General features: G+C 34.8%; 1 pseudogene; it reads right to left on the reverse strand.

The window, feature by feature from the left end:
- Positions 1-9,542: 9,542 nt before the first annotated feature.
- On the reverse strand, positions 9,543-9,660 carry LOC120597347 (uncharacterized; annotated as a pseudogene).
- Positions 9,661-11,888: the final 2,228 nt, after the last annotated feature.

Here is an 11,888-nt window from a genome sequence, read left to right on the forward strand (position 1 = left end):
CAATTTCCTAAATGACGGAGTGATCAAGTTGTCTGTTGTATGTTAATGAGGTGACTTTTGGAAAACCCTTAGGCAACCTGCAGCAATCATGTGATTAGTGTTGGCGCTTTCGGTTGCATTCCCTGACCTTCCTTCCATGAGGGAAGAAGGGTTGGAGATTGAACAATCACCAACGGCCAATGCTTTAATCAATCATGCCTGTGTATTAAATTCTCTAAAAAACCCAAAAGGACAGGGTTCGGAGAGCTTTCAGGTTGGTGAACATGTGAAGATTCAGGGAGAGTAGCCCATTCACAGAGCATAGACGCTCTGTGCCCCCGTCCCCATACCTTGCTCTCTGTATCTCTTACATCTGACTGTTCCTGAGTTTTATCCTTTTATAATAAACTGGTAATTTAGTAAGCAATATGTTTCTCTGAGTTGTATGAGCAGCTCTAGCAAATAATCAAAGCCAAGGAGGGGTTTTTGGAACCTCTGATCTATAGCCTGTAGCCAGTTAGTCAGAAGTTCAGGTGATAACCTGGCTTTTCACTTGTGTCTGAAGTGTGGGAATGGAGGAGGGCACAGTCTTGTGAGAATGAGCCCTTAGCCTCTGGGCTCTGACACTATTTCCAGGCAGATAGTATCAGAATTGAGTTGAATTGTAGAACACTCAGCTCTGTCAAGAGAATTGCTTGGTGGCATGTGGAAAAAACCCTACACACTGGAAATTGCGTGCAGAATTGTAAATAGCCACTCATCAAAGTATTCATTTCCCCTCAAAAATACAAATACAACCTCTTAATGTAAAAAGAAGTGGTAAATATAGTAATTGCCACTAATATTTTTATTAATGCACGTTATAGTATTATTGATTTTATGTTTAAATATTGATTGTAATGGTCAGGTTCAAGGTTAAATTATGTCCCTCACAATAAGGTTATACTACATGCATGGTTATAAATTAGACTGCCTATCAATGAATAAAATGAAGTGCATTTAATTTTTCTCCTATCAAATATTATCCACAGCAATTAGTTAATCATGAAATCTCACCTGTACCTATAAACAATAATCCAGAGCATTTTAAGTTACACTAGAATAAGCAGATGCCTAATAGAGGCAAATTTCAAATACACGTTGAATCCAAATGACCGTCCAACTTATTTCTGTGGTAGGTTTAACATAATCTACAAATCCTTTTATACTTTTCCCGTTGAAATGTGGGGTTTATGTTCTCTCTCACTGAGTATGGATCTACTTAGTCACTCGTTTATGTGCAACAAAAGTGATGCTATGTATTTCCAAGGTTAAGTCAGCTAGTCTTTTAAACTTTTGTCTGGTTCTGTTGAGACACTCAGTCTGTAAGAAATCCAGTCACTCTGAGACTGCCATGCTGAAGGGTGCATATGTGTGTGGATGCTCTTGTTGACAAGTCATTCCTAGCCAGCAGCCGGCATCAACCGACAGACATATGAGTTCATCTATCTTGGATGCCCAACCCAGTTGAGCCTCCAGATGACTACAGCCCCAGCCAAAATCTGACAACAGCTGCATGAGAGACTGCAAGTGAGAACTGCCTGGCTGAGCCTTATAAAATATGAGCAAAATAAAATGGTTATTTTAGCCGTTAACTTTAAGGGTAATTTTTATGCTACAATAGTAACCACAACAATAGCCTTAAAGTAATTTAATGTAGCAATTATGAGTCTGGACTCAAGGGTATCTATGCTTAGTTCAAATCTTAGTCATATCATTTAAAACGTGTTTGAACTTCAGCAGGTTAACCTCTAAGCTTTATTTTCTAGAGTTCCTGATACATAGTAAATAAATATTAACTATGGCTGTTAAGCATATACATACACACACATACAAGGCCTGCTTATGGGCATGTGATCTGTGCAGTCACATAGGACTCCATGTTCAGAAACCACGCTCCATGCCTGATTTAATGCTCTCTTGTTGTCATTTTGAAATTTTTAACACTTTTTGAATAAGGGTATTACCACTGGGGCGATGTGAAATCCAGTGTCTCCCCAGCGACATTGGGTGTGGGGAGGGATAATGTTGCAGAAGTGTGGTTAGTATTTTTCTTTGGTTCTTCCTCATTGATCCAATGAGATTTAGAATAGATTTATTGAAAGTATATTTTAGAAAGACAAAGCATACCCCAAGGAGGCACATGGTTTTAGCAATGAGAGGTGTAGCAGAGTACTGTAACGACAACCATCACCACCACAACAAAAAGGACCCCAGAAGTGGGAATGTCTGCATTATATTTGGGCCATGATGGGTGGTTCCAAAGGCATTCCTAGGTGAAAGACAATCAAAAATGAGGTCATTTTGATTGACACTTGGCTGCTATATAGCTCTTTTCCTAGTATGCATGCGCTTACCCAGAATTCAGTCTGTTATAATTAGATTCATGAACTTCCAGACATAAATATAATATTATAATGAAGCTTAAATTGGGGGCAGAATTGGATAGTACTTTCTGCACAGGCATCCGTAGCTGGATAGGGAAAGAAGGTAAGGAAAGCCTTACAGAATGAGCTGAAAAAAAGGGGGAGGGAGGATAAGGAGGTGAGAAAACCAGAAGGGGAAATTTGTAAAAGGGAGAAGTTGGAAATAAGATTGGAAAGGTAAAATCTGGCTAGACTATTGAAGACAGTTGTGGCACAGGAGTCTCAAAGAGATTAGATAATGTACCCAAGATCATATAACTGGTATGCAGCAAGAACAAGAATTTGATTGCAGGTCTTCCTGTCCTTTGTCTCTGGGGATACAGGAGGGATTCTCGAACTATCAATGGGTTGTTCTTTGGACTGTCTCTAGGCTGGGCCCATATGCCTTTGTTTCCCCCGTCGCTCATGTCTGACTAGCTACTTAACAAGGGGACTCATACCTTCATTTTGTACCAGGGCCTGAAAATTATGTTGTTGCCAGTTCTGTGCGCGTGCGCGCGCGCGCGCGCACACACACACACACACACACACACACACGCAAAACTATGACGTATTAAACAATATTCTTAAGTCTTATAATTCTGTGTTTCCAGAAATTAAAGCGTGTCAAGGAGACCAATTGGGAAATTCAGTTTTGTAGGTCAGAAATTCTGAAATAGCTTACCTGTGTAGATTGGCTCAGCATCTCTTATAAGGTTGCAGTCCAAATGTTAGCAGGGACATCTGTCATTTGAAGGCTTGCCTAGGCTGAAGGATCTACTCACAAGCTCACACCTGAGGTTGTTAGCAGGAAACCTCAGCTCCTCACCATGTGGGCTTCTCATTACATGGCAGCTAGCTTTCTCCAGAGCAAGTGATTCCAGAGAGAGAGAGAGAGGCAGAATCTACTATGTTCCTATGACTTGCAGCCTTGGAAATGTATTTCTGCCTTATTCTGTTAGTCAGAGACCAATTTTCATACAGTATGAGAAGGGACTCTAATTTTCATACAGTGTGAGAAGGGACTCCATGAATGCCAGCAAGCCAGTATCACTGCGGACCGTCTTGTAGGCTGGCAATAATAGAAGTCATACTGTAGAATGTTTTTAGTAAATCTGAAGCTCTCTGAGGCTTCATAAAACATTGTGCTACTCATTGTGCCAAATTTCATCTTTAAATTTTGGGTGTATAAATTAACTGAAAATAATCAGATTTTTGAAGGTGAATTACTGAAAAGAATTTTTAAAAAATGGGTAAAGTGCCATTTTTTTTCCTTTGCTCATAAGGAAGCAAACCATTGCAGACCAACTAATTTACTCATTATTTAATTCTATGAGAAATGAGTAAGGGCTCTTGTTAAATTGTTAATAATGGGCTCAATTCCCTACAATCAGTGTCACACAGATCTTATTAAAGTTCTCTCAAACGTACTACCCAGCATCTCTACGAGAAGCCCACATTTTAGATGAGAATGAATAGTGGACTCGAAAGGGGATGAGATTTTTAAGAGCCAGACCTGCAATCAAATTCTTGTTCTTGCTACATATCAGTTATATGATCTTGGGTGCATTATCTAATCTCTTTGAGACTCCTGTGCCACAACTGTCTTCAATAGTCTAGCCAGATTTTACCTTTTCAATCTTATTTCCAACTTCTCCCTTTTCAAATTTCCCCTTCTGGTTTTCTCACCTCCTTATCTTCCTTCCCCCTTTTTTTCAGCTCATTCTGTAAGGCTTTCTTTGCCTTCTTTGCCTATCCAAAACCAACTCAATCTTAAAATCCTCCCTAAATATACTTTAATACAATCTCCTCTATAAATATTTTATCAGCACGCTAGCCCAAGCTCTGACCATATGTACACAAATAACTAACTCTAAAGCAGAGCTATGCCACAAGCGTAGTTCAAATTGCTAGGTTAGGGAGAAGAGGGAGAAACCACTTTTAGCCTGGTACTTGAGAAAGGATTCCTTGGAGTAGTTAACATTTGAAAAGGTTCTTGAAAAATGGCTTAGAATTTCTAAAGAGATAAGGAGAATCATGTCTTGGTAGAGGAAATAATACATAAAATGACCGAAAGTTTGGAAAATGTTGGGTATTCTCAAAGAAAGATGAAAAATTCAACTTAGACAAAACACGAAATAGAGAGAGAAATATTTTAGGGGGCTTGGTAGATTAGAACCTGATTTACAGGGCATTGTAAATGCCAAATAAGATATTTACATCTGAACTCTATTTCAGAAACATTAAACTTGGCAGAGTAGTGTCAGATAAAATGAGGGGTGGGATAGAGAGCAGAGGAGAGTTGAGAAGACAATTAGGAGACAATTGCAGTCAATTAGAATTTAATCAGAGCTTCTCTTAGGTTGCTTGATAAAGGAATATGAAGAAAGAATACAGATGTTAAGTGAGGGAACAGATGTAAAAGAAGAAGAATCAATATCAAATATCAAATGAGTGGATGAATTAAAGTGTGCACTCTTTTCTTAGGTGGGTATTAAATGCCTGTTATGAGTATGAGCCTAGAAGCAAACTGCTTGGGTTTGCACCTTGACCTCTTCCTGGCTGAAAGACTTTGGAAAGTTTCTTAAATCTGTGTTTTAGTCTCCTCATCTGTAAGATGGGAATGAAAGGATGAGAATTAAATGTTAACTTCTTAAAACATTCAGAACAATGCCTGGCACATATTCACCTCTGTAAACGTGCTTGCTATCACTGTCATGTGGATTAAAATCTGAGGCCATTTAGCAGTTTAGGTGGTGAGAGCCTGATCTAGGGCAGCTGCACTGTAGTCAGGGAATGGGTAGGAGTGTCTCAGTGGAAGTGTCAGTGCCAGAGATTTTACGGTATCTTGCTCATAAAAACAACATAATAAATATGTGATGATTCAATCATTCCTGAATATTTTTGTTCCAAATAATTTTTACTTAAATAAAAATGTTCTACTTTAATATATACCTATAATTTTTTAAAGCATCTAAAAATTTTCAGGAGGATGAATTGCTTAATATTCATTAAATGCTTACCAATGGCCCAAACCTGTTATATGTATCATAATTTTATTCTCAAAACAACCATATGAGGCAAATGTTTCAAAATTAATTTTAAGCTTGTAGAATGTGAGACTCAGATATTAGAATTTATCCATTCTCCTTTTCTGCCTGGACTTAAGGCTTAATGACAAAAGATAAAATGATATCTTTAGTATTAGAATTAAGAAAAGGAGAACACATCAACATTACTATTTAATGAGCTTTATAAAAGTGCAAAGTAATGCCAAATAGAAAACAAATATTGAAAAGGAGGCAAACATTATTGTTTGTAGATGATAAGATTATTACCTGAACCACTTAAAGGAATTACCATAAAATTATTATAAATTAAATAATTTTGCAAAGTGTTCACTTATAAAATTAATATATCTAAATCAATAGATTTTCAGCCAACTAACATTAATAATGTGTTGACAAAGGAAACATCTCATTTATAATGGCAATTAAAAACAATTATAAAGTATCCAGAAATAAATCTTAGAAGGATTAAGTACTACATTAAGAAAACAAATAGAGAGGAATAATTTTTCTTAAATAAGAAGACTCAGTTTTGTAAGGATATCAATTTCCCAATAATAATCTATACAAATTTAATTCAAACTCTATCACAAGCCAATTTTTTTTTTAATGGAGAAGTGAAGAGAAATTGACCAATTGATCCTTTCGTTCATTTGCAATAATACATACATATGAATACGTAGGAATATTCTTTATCATAGTTACAATGAATAGTGATAAATCATCATAATTATAAAAATAGAGAATGTATTAGAAATAAGAATGGGTCAGAAAAAAACAAAATTGACCTAAAAAGTTATCATATTTGGTTTTGTTTAAAAGTCATTAGAGAAGAAATAGTTTATACATCAAATAGAATTAGGATCTGGATAGTCATTAAGAAAAAAGTAAACTAGATAAACTACTTTACTTGTACAGAGAAATAAGTCATTAAGTTGAACCATATGAAACTGCTGGTATTTGGCATTCTTAACATAATATAAAATTCCATCTAATATATGAATCAAAATTTAAATGTAAAAACTAGAACCATAAAATAAGTTGTATTTATTTGTAATTTAAAAATATAAAGATGTTTCTAAATAAGACACAAATTCCAAAAGCCTTACAGAACTTTTGACTAATTTAACTAATTTGACTAATTTAACTAATGGGCTCTATAATAGCATTAAAATATCATAAACATATGAAAGAATTAGTATAAAGTACTTTTGTTAAAAAACAAATTGGAAGGTGGAATATACTTGCAATACATATGACAAACTGTTAAGTTCTTTGGTTTACAAGGAACTTGTACAAATCAATAATAAAAATGCATAATTCAATAGAAGAATGAACATAGACTATGATGTGCTTTTAGGAAAAAGAAATACAAATAGCCAATAATAATATAAGTAGATGCTTAACTTCACTCACAAAGAAATGCCAATCAAAATGATAATGACTTAACATTTTCACCTATGATTTTTTTTTTTTTTTGGTCAATTTACTAGCCGAGCTATTACAGCATGTATTTATTCACTCAGGAAATGTTTATCAATATTGGTCACGTTCAAGACACTGCACTAGGGTGCTAAGCAACATAAAAATGAAAAAAAATTGAGGATAGGTAAAGATTAAAAAAAAAGGACGAATTAAGGGCAAACCAAACAATGAAGTATTTTCACCTATCACAAATTATGTAGCTTAAAATAACAAATTTATTGTCTGAGTTGTGGAGAGTAGAAGTTTAAGATCACAGTCCCAGCAAGCAGGAGAAGTTCTTTCTGTGAGGGGGAACCTGTTCCATTCTCTCTCCTAGCTTCGTAGCTTTGTAGGCAGTTTTTGGCCTTCCTTGGCCTGTAGGTGCATAAGCCCATTCTCCATCTTCATTTTCACATGACATTTTCCCCATGGGCCTGTTTGTCTATCTCTGTGTAAACTTTCCCCCTTTTTCTTGAGACACATCCATAATGGATTAGGACCTACCCTAATAACTTCATCTTAATTTAATCATTTGCAAAGACCCTATTGCTGAAAGACACATTCACAGGTGGTGGGAAATAGGATTTCAACACCTTTTGGTGGTTTGATGATTCACATGTAAGCAGGTATTCTCATATAGATGTTAGGAATATAATTTGCTTTTATGTTTTGGAAGGTAATTTAATAAGATCTATGAAAACTTTAAATGCACATACTGTTTGTCCATGCAGTTCACTCTTAGGAAATTTTTCTCATAGATATGCTCACAAACATTCTCCAGTTATGAGCAGTGTGTTTACTATAGCATTATTTGTTACTGAAAAACAAAACAAAATAAAATTAGACATAGCTTGAATATCCACAAATTAAGGAAATTGTTAACTAGTTATGGCACATCCATACTGGAACACTACCTGGCTCTTTTAAAAAAATTGAACAGGTCTCTAAGATACATCAAATAAAAAAATACAAAGCACAGAATAATCGTTTTGTATGATTCCTTGGCCTAAAATTTTTAAAAGCTTGGTATATTGGATATGCCAATTGTTTTCCTGAAGGTCATACAAGAAATTGCTAACAGGGTTCACCTTTGTGGAAAGGGCTTAGACTGGGAGGAGAAGGAGACTTAATTTTATACCTTTCAGTAGTATTTGAAATTTTTCACCTTTTTTTTTTAAAAGTTTTTTAATGGCACAAGTTTATATGTGCTGTGGGATTATGGACTGTTTTATTTTTGTTTTTATATTCTCTGTATTAGAAAGGAACTAATGAATTTTAATAAAAAATCTAAAAAGATTCTCCTCACATATTGCATGAGATAAGAGATTTTTGTTGGATAGAACTTTCCAGTGAGCTATATTTCCAAAGAACATTTAATTTGCTGGAGGGTTATATCCTGTAGTTTTATGAATGCATGTTTCATGACTATGATATTATTTCATTTTTAAGTATGGAAGAATATTGAGTAGAGGTGGGGTTCTAGACAGCTTTAGAACTCTAACAGGAAAACTACAGTTAGAAAGAGCTGTGCATATTACTGTAATGAAATTGGAAAACAAGAAAACCACGGTATTTATTTTGGGAAAAAAAATCCAAAGATGAAACAAATGCAGTATTTTATTAAAAGGTGTTCTATTTTTCCAGAGGCTAAATAGTCTGCTACAGGATCTGCCTTTATTTGCAGTGGCCTGGCAGAGTCAACTCAGTTAGCTAAAACTTCTGATGGGAAAACTGTTCATACAATCATGGTGCCTTCATTTGTTTCCTAGATGTGTTACTAAGGTTAGTTCACACACGAGTTCTCTATTAACACAGTGGAAGAAGTGTTTTAAAGTTAGCTTTACATTTTGAATAATTTAAGATATTGTACTAATCACCTCTAAAGAAAAACTAAAGAATGTAAAAAATAACGAAGTGTTTGGATGTATACCAAGAGCCTTCTGGCAGGGAATAGAAAAATCCTTTTATCCAGCTAATTTACCTTTATCAAAGCATTCCTGTGGGTTACTAAAAGTCACTTGTGCTCTGTGAAACCACCTGAGTTTTTTATTTAATGTAGGCCTCTTTATGTAATAAAGGACTTAATCATTCAAAGCATCTCCCAACCTAAGCTTACATCATCCTGTATTCAAAGTCTTTTTATTTTTTTCTTTTAACATAGAGGATTTTGAAATTTTGGATTCATTTTTGGTTTGGATTTTGTTCATCACTAAAGTAGGTATAATAACATTTGTTCTTCAACAACCAGATTTTCAAATCTGTCAAAGCCATTTTCTTGCACAATCAGGTAATTCCAAAACAGCTGTATGGTCCGAGGAGGCCTGTGCAGGTGAAGTTTTATAAAAGTACATCTCTTATCATATTGAGCATTTTTGCTGAACTTGTACTTTAAATTGCTTAAAACAGACCCATGGGAAAAGGACTTTCATGTTCTCTTTATTTCTAAACATCATGAAAATACCTGGTTAAATGCAAGCTGGTTAAAAAATAATGATGTACTTTTCTGTAAACAGCAGTTTCTATCTTTGGTTAATCCCTTTGTCCTGTTGTATTTTTATCTTTATTTATTTATTTATTTATTTACACACACCTACACACCCGGTCTTCCTAGGTGGTCTCCCATCCAAGTACTAACCAGGCCCAACCCTGCTTAGCTTCTGAGATCAGACAGGATCGGGCATGTTCTGGGTGGCATGGCAGTAGACTTATCTTTATTTTTATTAATGGCACAATCACTCTTTAAGTCATCTGTTTCCAAAACTTTCATCAACCTTACTTCCCTTTTCCTTACCTCTAATAAGTTTTAACCTCTAACAAGCTTTATAAATTTTATCTCCATAATGTTTCTTAAAATTAGTTCTCTTTCCTCTGAAATTTGATGGTACCTCATTAGTTCTTTTCTTATAATGATCACAGTCACCAATATAGAGCAGGTTCTTTGGCGTAGGCACTGAGTTACATGATTTACACATATTACTTTATTTGATCACCATAACAATTATGTAAAGTATGCACTATTACTCTCATCCTATAGCAAAAAAGGAATTAAAACAAATTATTTAAGTAACTTGTCTAGTCACATTGGCAAAGTTGAAAATCAGACACAGTGTTGGATGATTTTAAAGCCCATACTTTTTTCGACATCATCCTGCCTCATCTTTTTCTATGTGGCACATTTTATCTCATAATGTACATGAGAGAGAGAGACAGAGAGACAAAGAGAGACAGAGACAGAGAGAGAGAGAGAGAGAGAGAGAGAGAGAGAGTTTTATTTGTATCTTATTTCCCTTTGAAGGCTATAAATACTTTAGAACAGGTCCATGTATGACTATTGCCATTGCTCTCCTTATCTCCCCTTATCCCTTATCTCTTAGGGCTATAGATTTATAAAGTGCACTGAAACATTTGGTAATAGTTTACAATCAAATGAAAGTCTTTGCTGGGTAACATCTGAGGCAAAATAAAGGCTTTTATCTTTACCAGGAATCCCTTTTGTAAGAATTAAGGAATGCGGATAGATTTGTGAGCCATTTTATTCTCTAAAAACATAAAAATCTGTGACCACACTGTATTCATCTCTTCAAACACATGAAATTCAAATACAAGTGCCTTGGCATTAAACATTTGAATTTGTATGCAAGATGTCATAGTTATGTAATTTTTCTGTCAGAGATGGTTGGATGTGTTCACTGGCTTTTCAAATTCCCTCATGTATAAGCAGATGTACTTGTAGGGTCAAATACACTATCTAATATATGGAAAACTTTATTAACTCACCTCGAACAGAAAAATTTCCTTCTCAGCTCTGGGCCGTACATAAGAGAATGAATATTGTATTAGCCAAATAGACATGTAAGACAAGTTGCAATAAGTTTGCCTGTCATCATAATAGTTTTTTTCTTCATCATCCCAAGCTTATATTCTCGGGACTTATGTGGTGTCAGAAAAATGATGCGAATTACAAATCCAATGCTAGAATTACATAAAACATAATCACCACTGAAAGGGTTGCCTTGAGAGAAAAAGACGCTAGATCTTTGCCTTCCTTTTTGTATTTGAAAAATCAATCTGACAATAGCTATTAAAATTGAAAAGAGCAAGAGCTTTAGAGTCATAAGTCCTGGGTTTGACTTTTGACTTTTCACTTATTGGCCATGATCAGGGGAAAATCACAACTGCTTAGGCCTCAGTCATTTTATCTGAAGAACTGTAATCTGCCTAGCTATTTTACTATTGGCAGACATGCTTTTGGCTACTATAATGATATATTAAACATCTTGTACATAAATCCTTATGTTCTGGTTGTTCTTCTTTCTTTTTAAGAAGATTTCCAGTTGTGAGACTGCTGGATCCAATAGGCAGGGTGGTTTTCTTGATCGAATGGAAACAAAGCCATCATAAAAAGAAAGCTAGAATTATTTGACTAAATAAGTGTATGATTAAATAAATCAATGATAAAGTTCACTGATAATTGGTAGATTTGGAAGAACTGTAAGGCAAAGGACAGAAAGAGAGCCAACTTAAAAATTGATGAGAAGTGGACAAATAAGCCAATAGAAAAATGTGTGAAAGATTTGAAGAACCAACTCGTGAGAGGACAACTCCAAATGGCAAAAGACAAAACAAGACAAAAAAATGGTGCTCGAACTTAGTAATATGTAAATTATAATAAGGAAATATTAATATATACTCCAGACAAATGAAAAAACAAAACAGAACAACCTTAATTAACATCAGTTGCAAAGGTAGATTAGGGAAGGAGAGTCTTTAGGGGTATAGGTACTCTTATACATTATTAATAAAAATGTGAAAATGGTTATGGATTATTTGAAAAGAACCTGGTAACATCTGTTTAAATCTTCATTTTAACTTAAAATGAATTTGTAATTGCTACAATTGATCTGGATCTCAAACCCTGCTCTTTATGGGCTGA

The sequence above is a fragment of the Pteropus medius genome, unplaced genomic scaffold, assembly GCF_902729225.1.
Source record: "Pteropus medius unplaced genomic scaffold, Ma_sr-lr_union100, whole genome shotgun sequence".
Lineage (NCBI taxonomy): Eukaryota > Metazoa > Chordata > Mammalia > Chiroptera > Pteropodidae > Pteropus > Pteropus medius.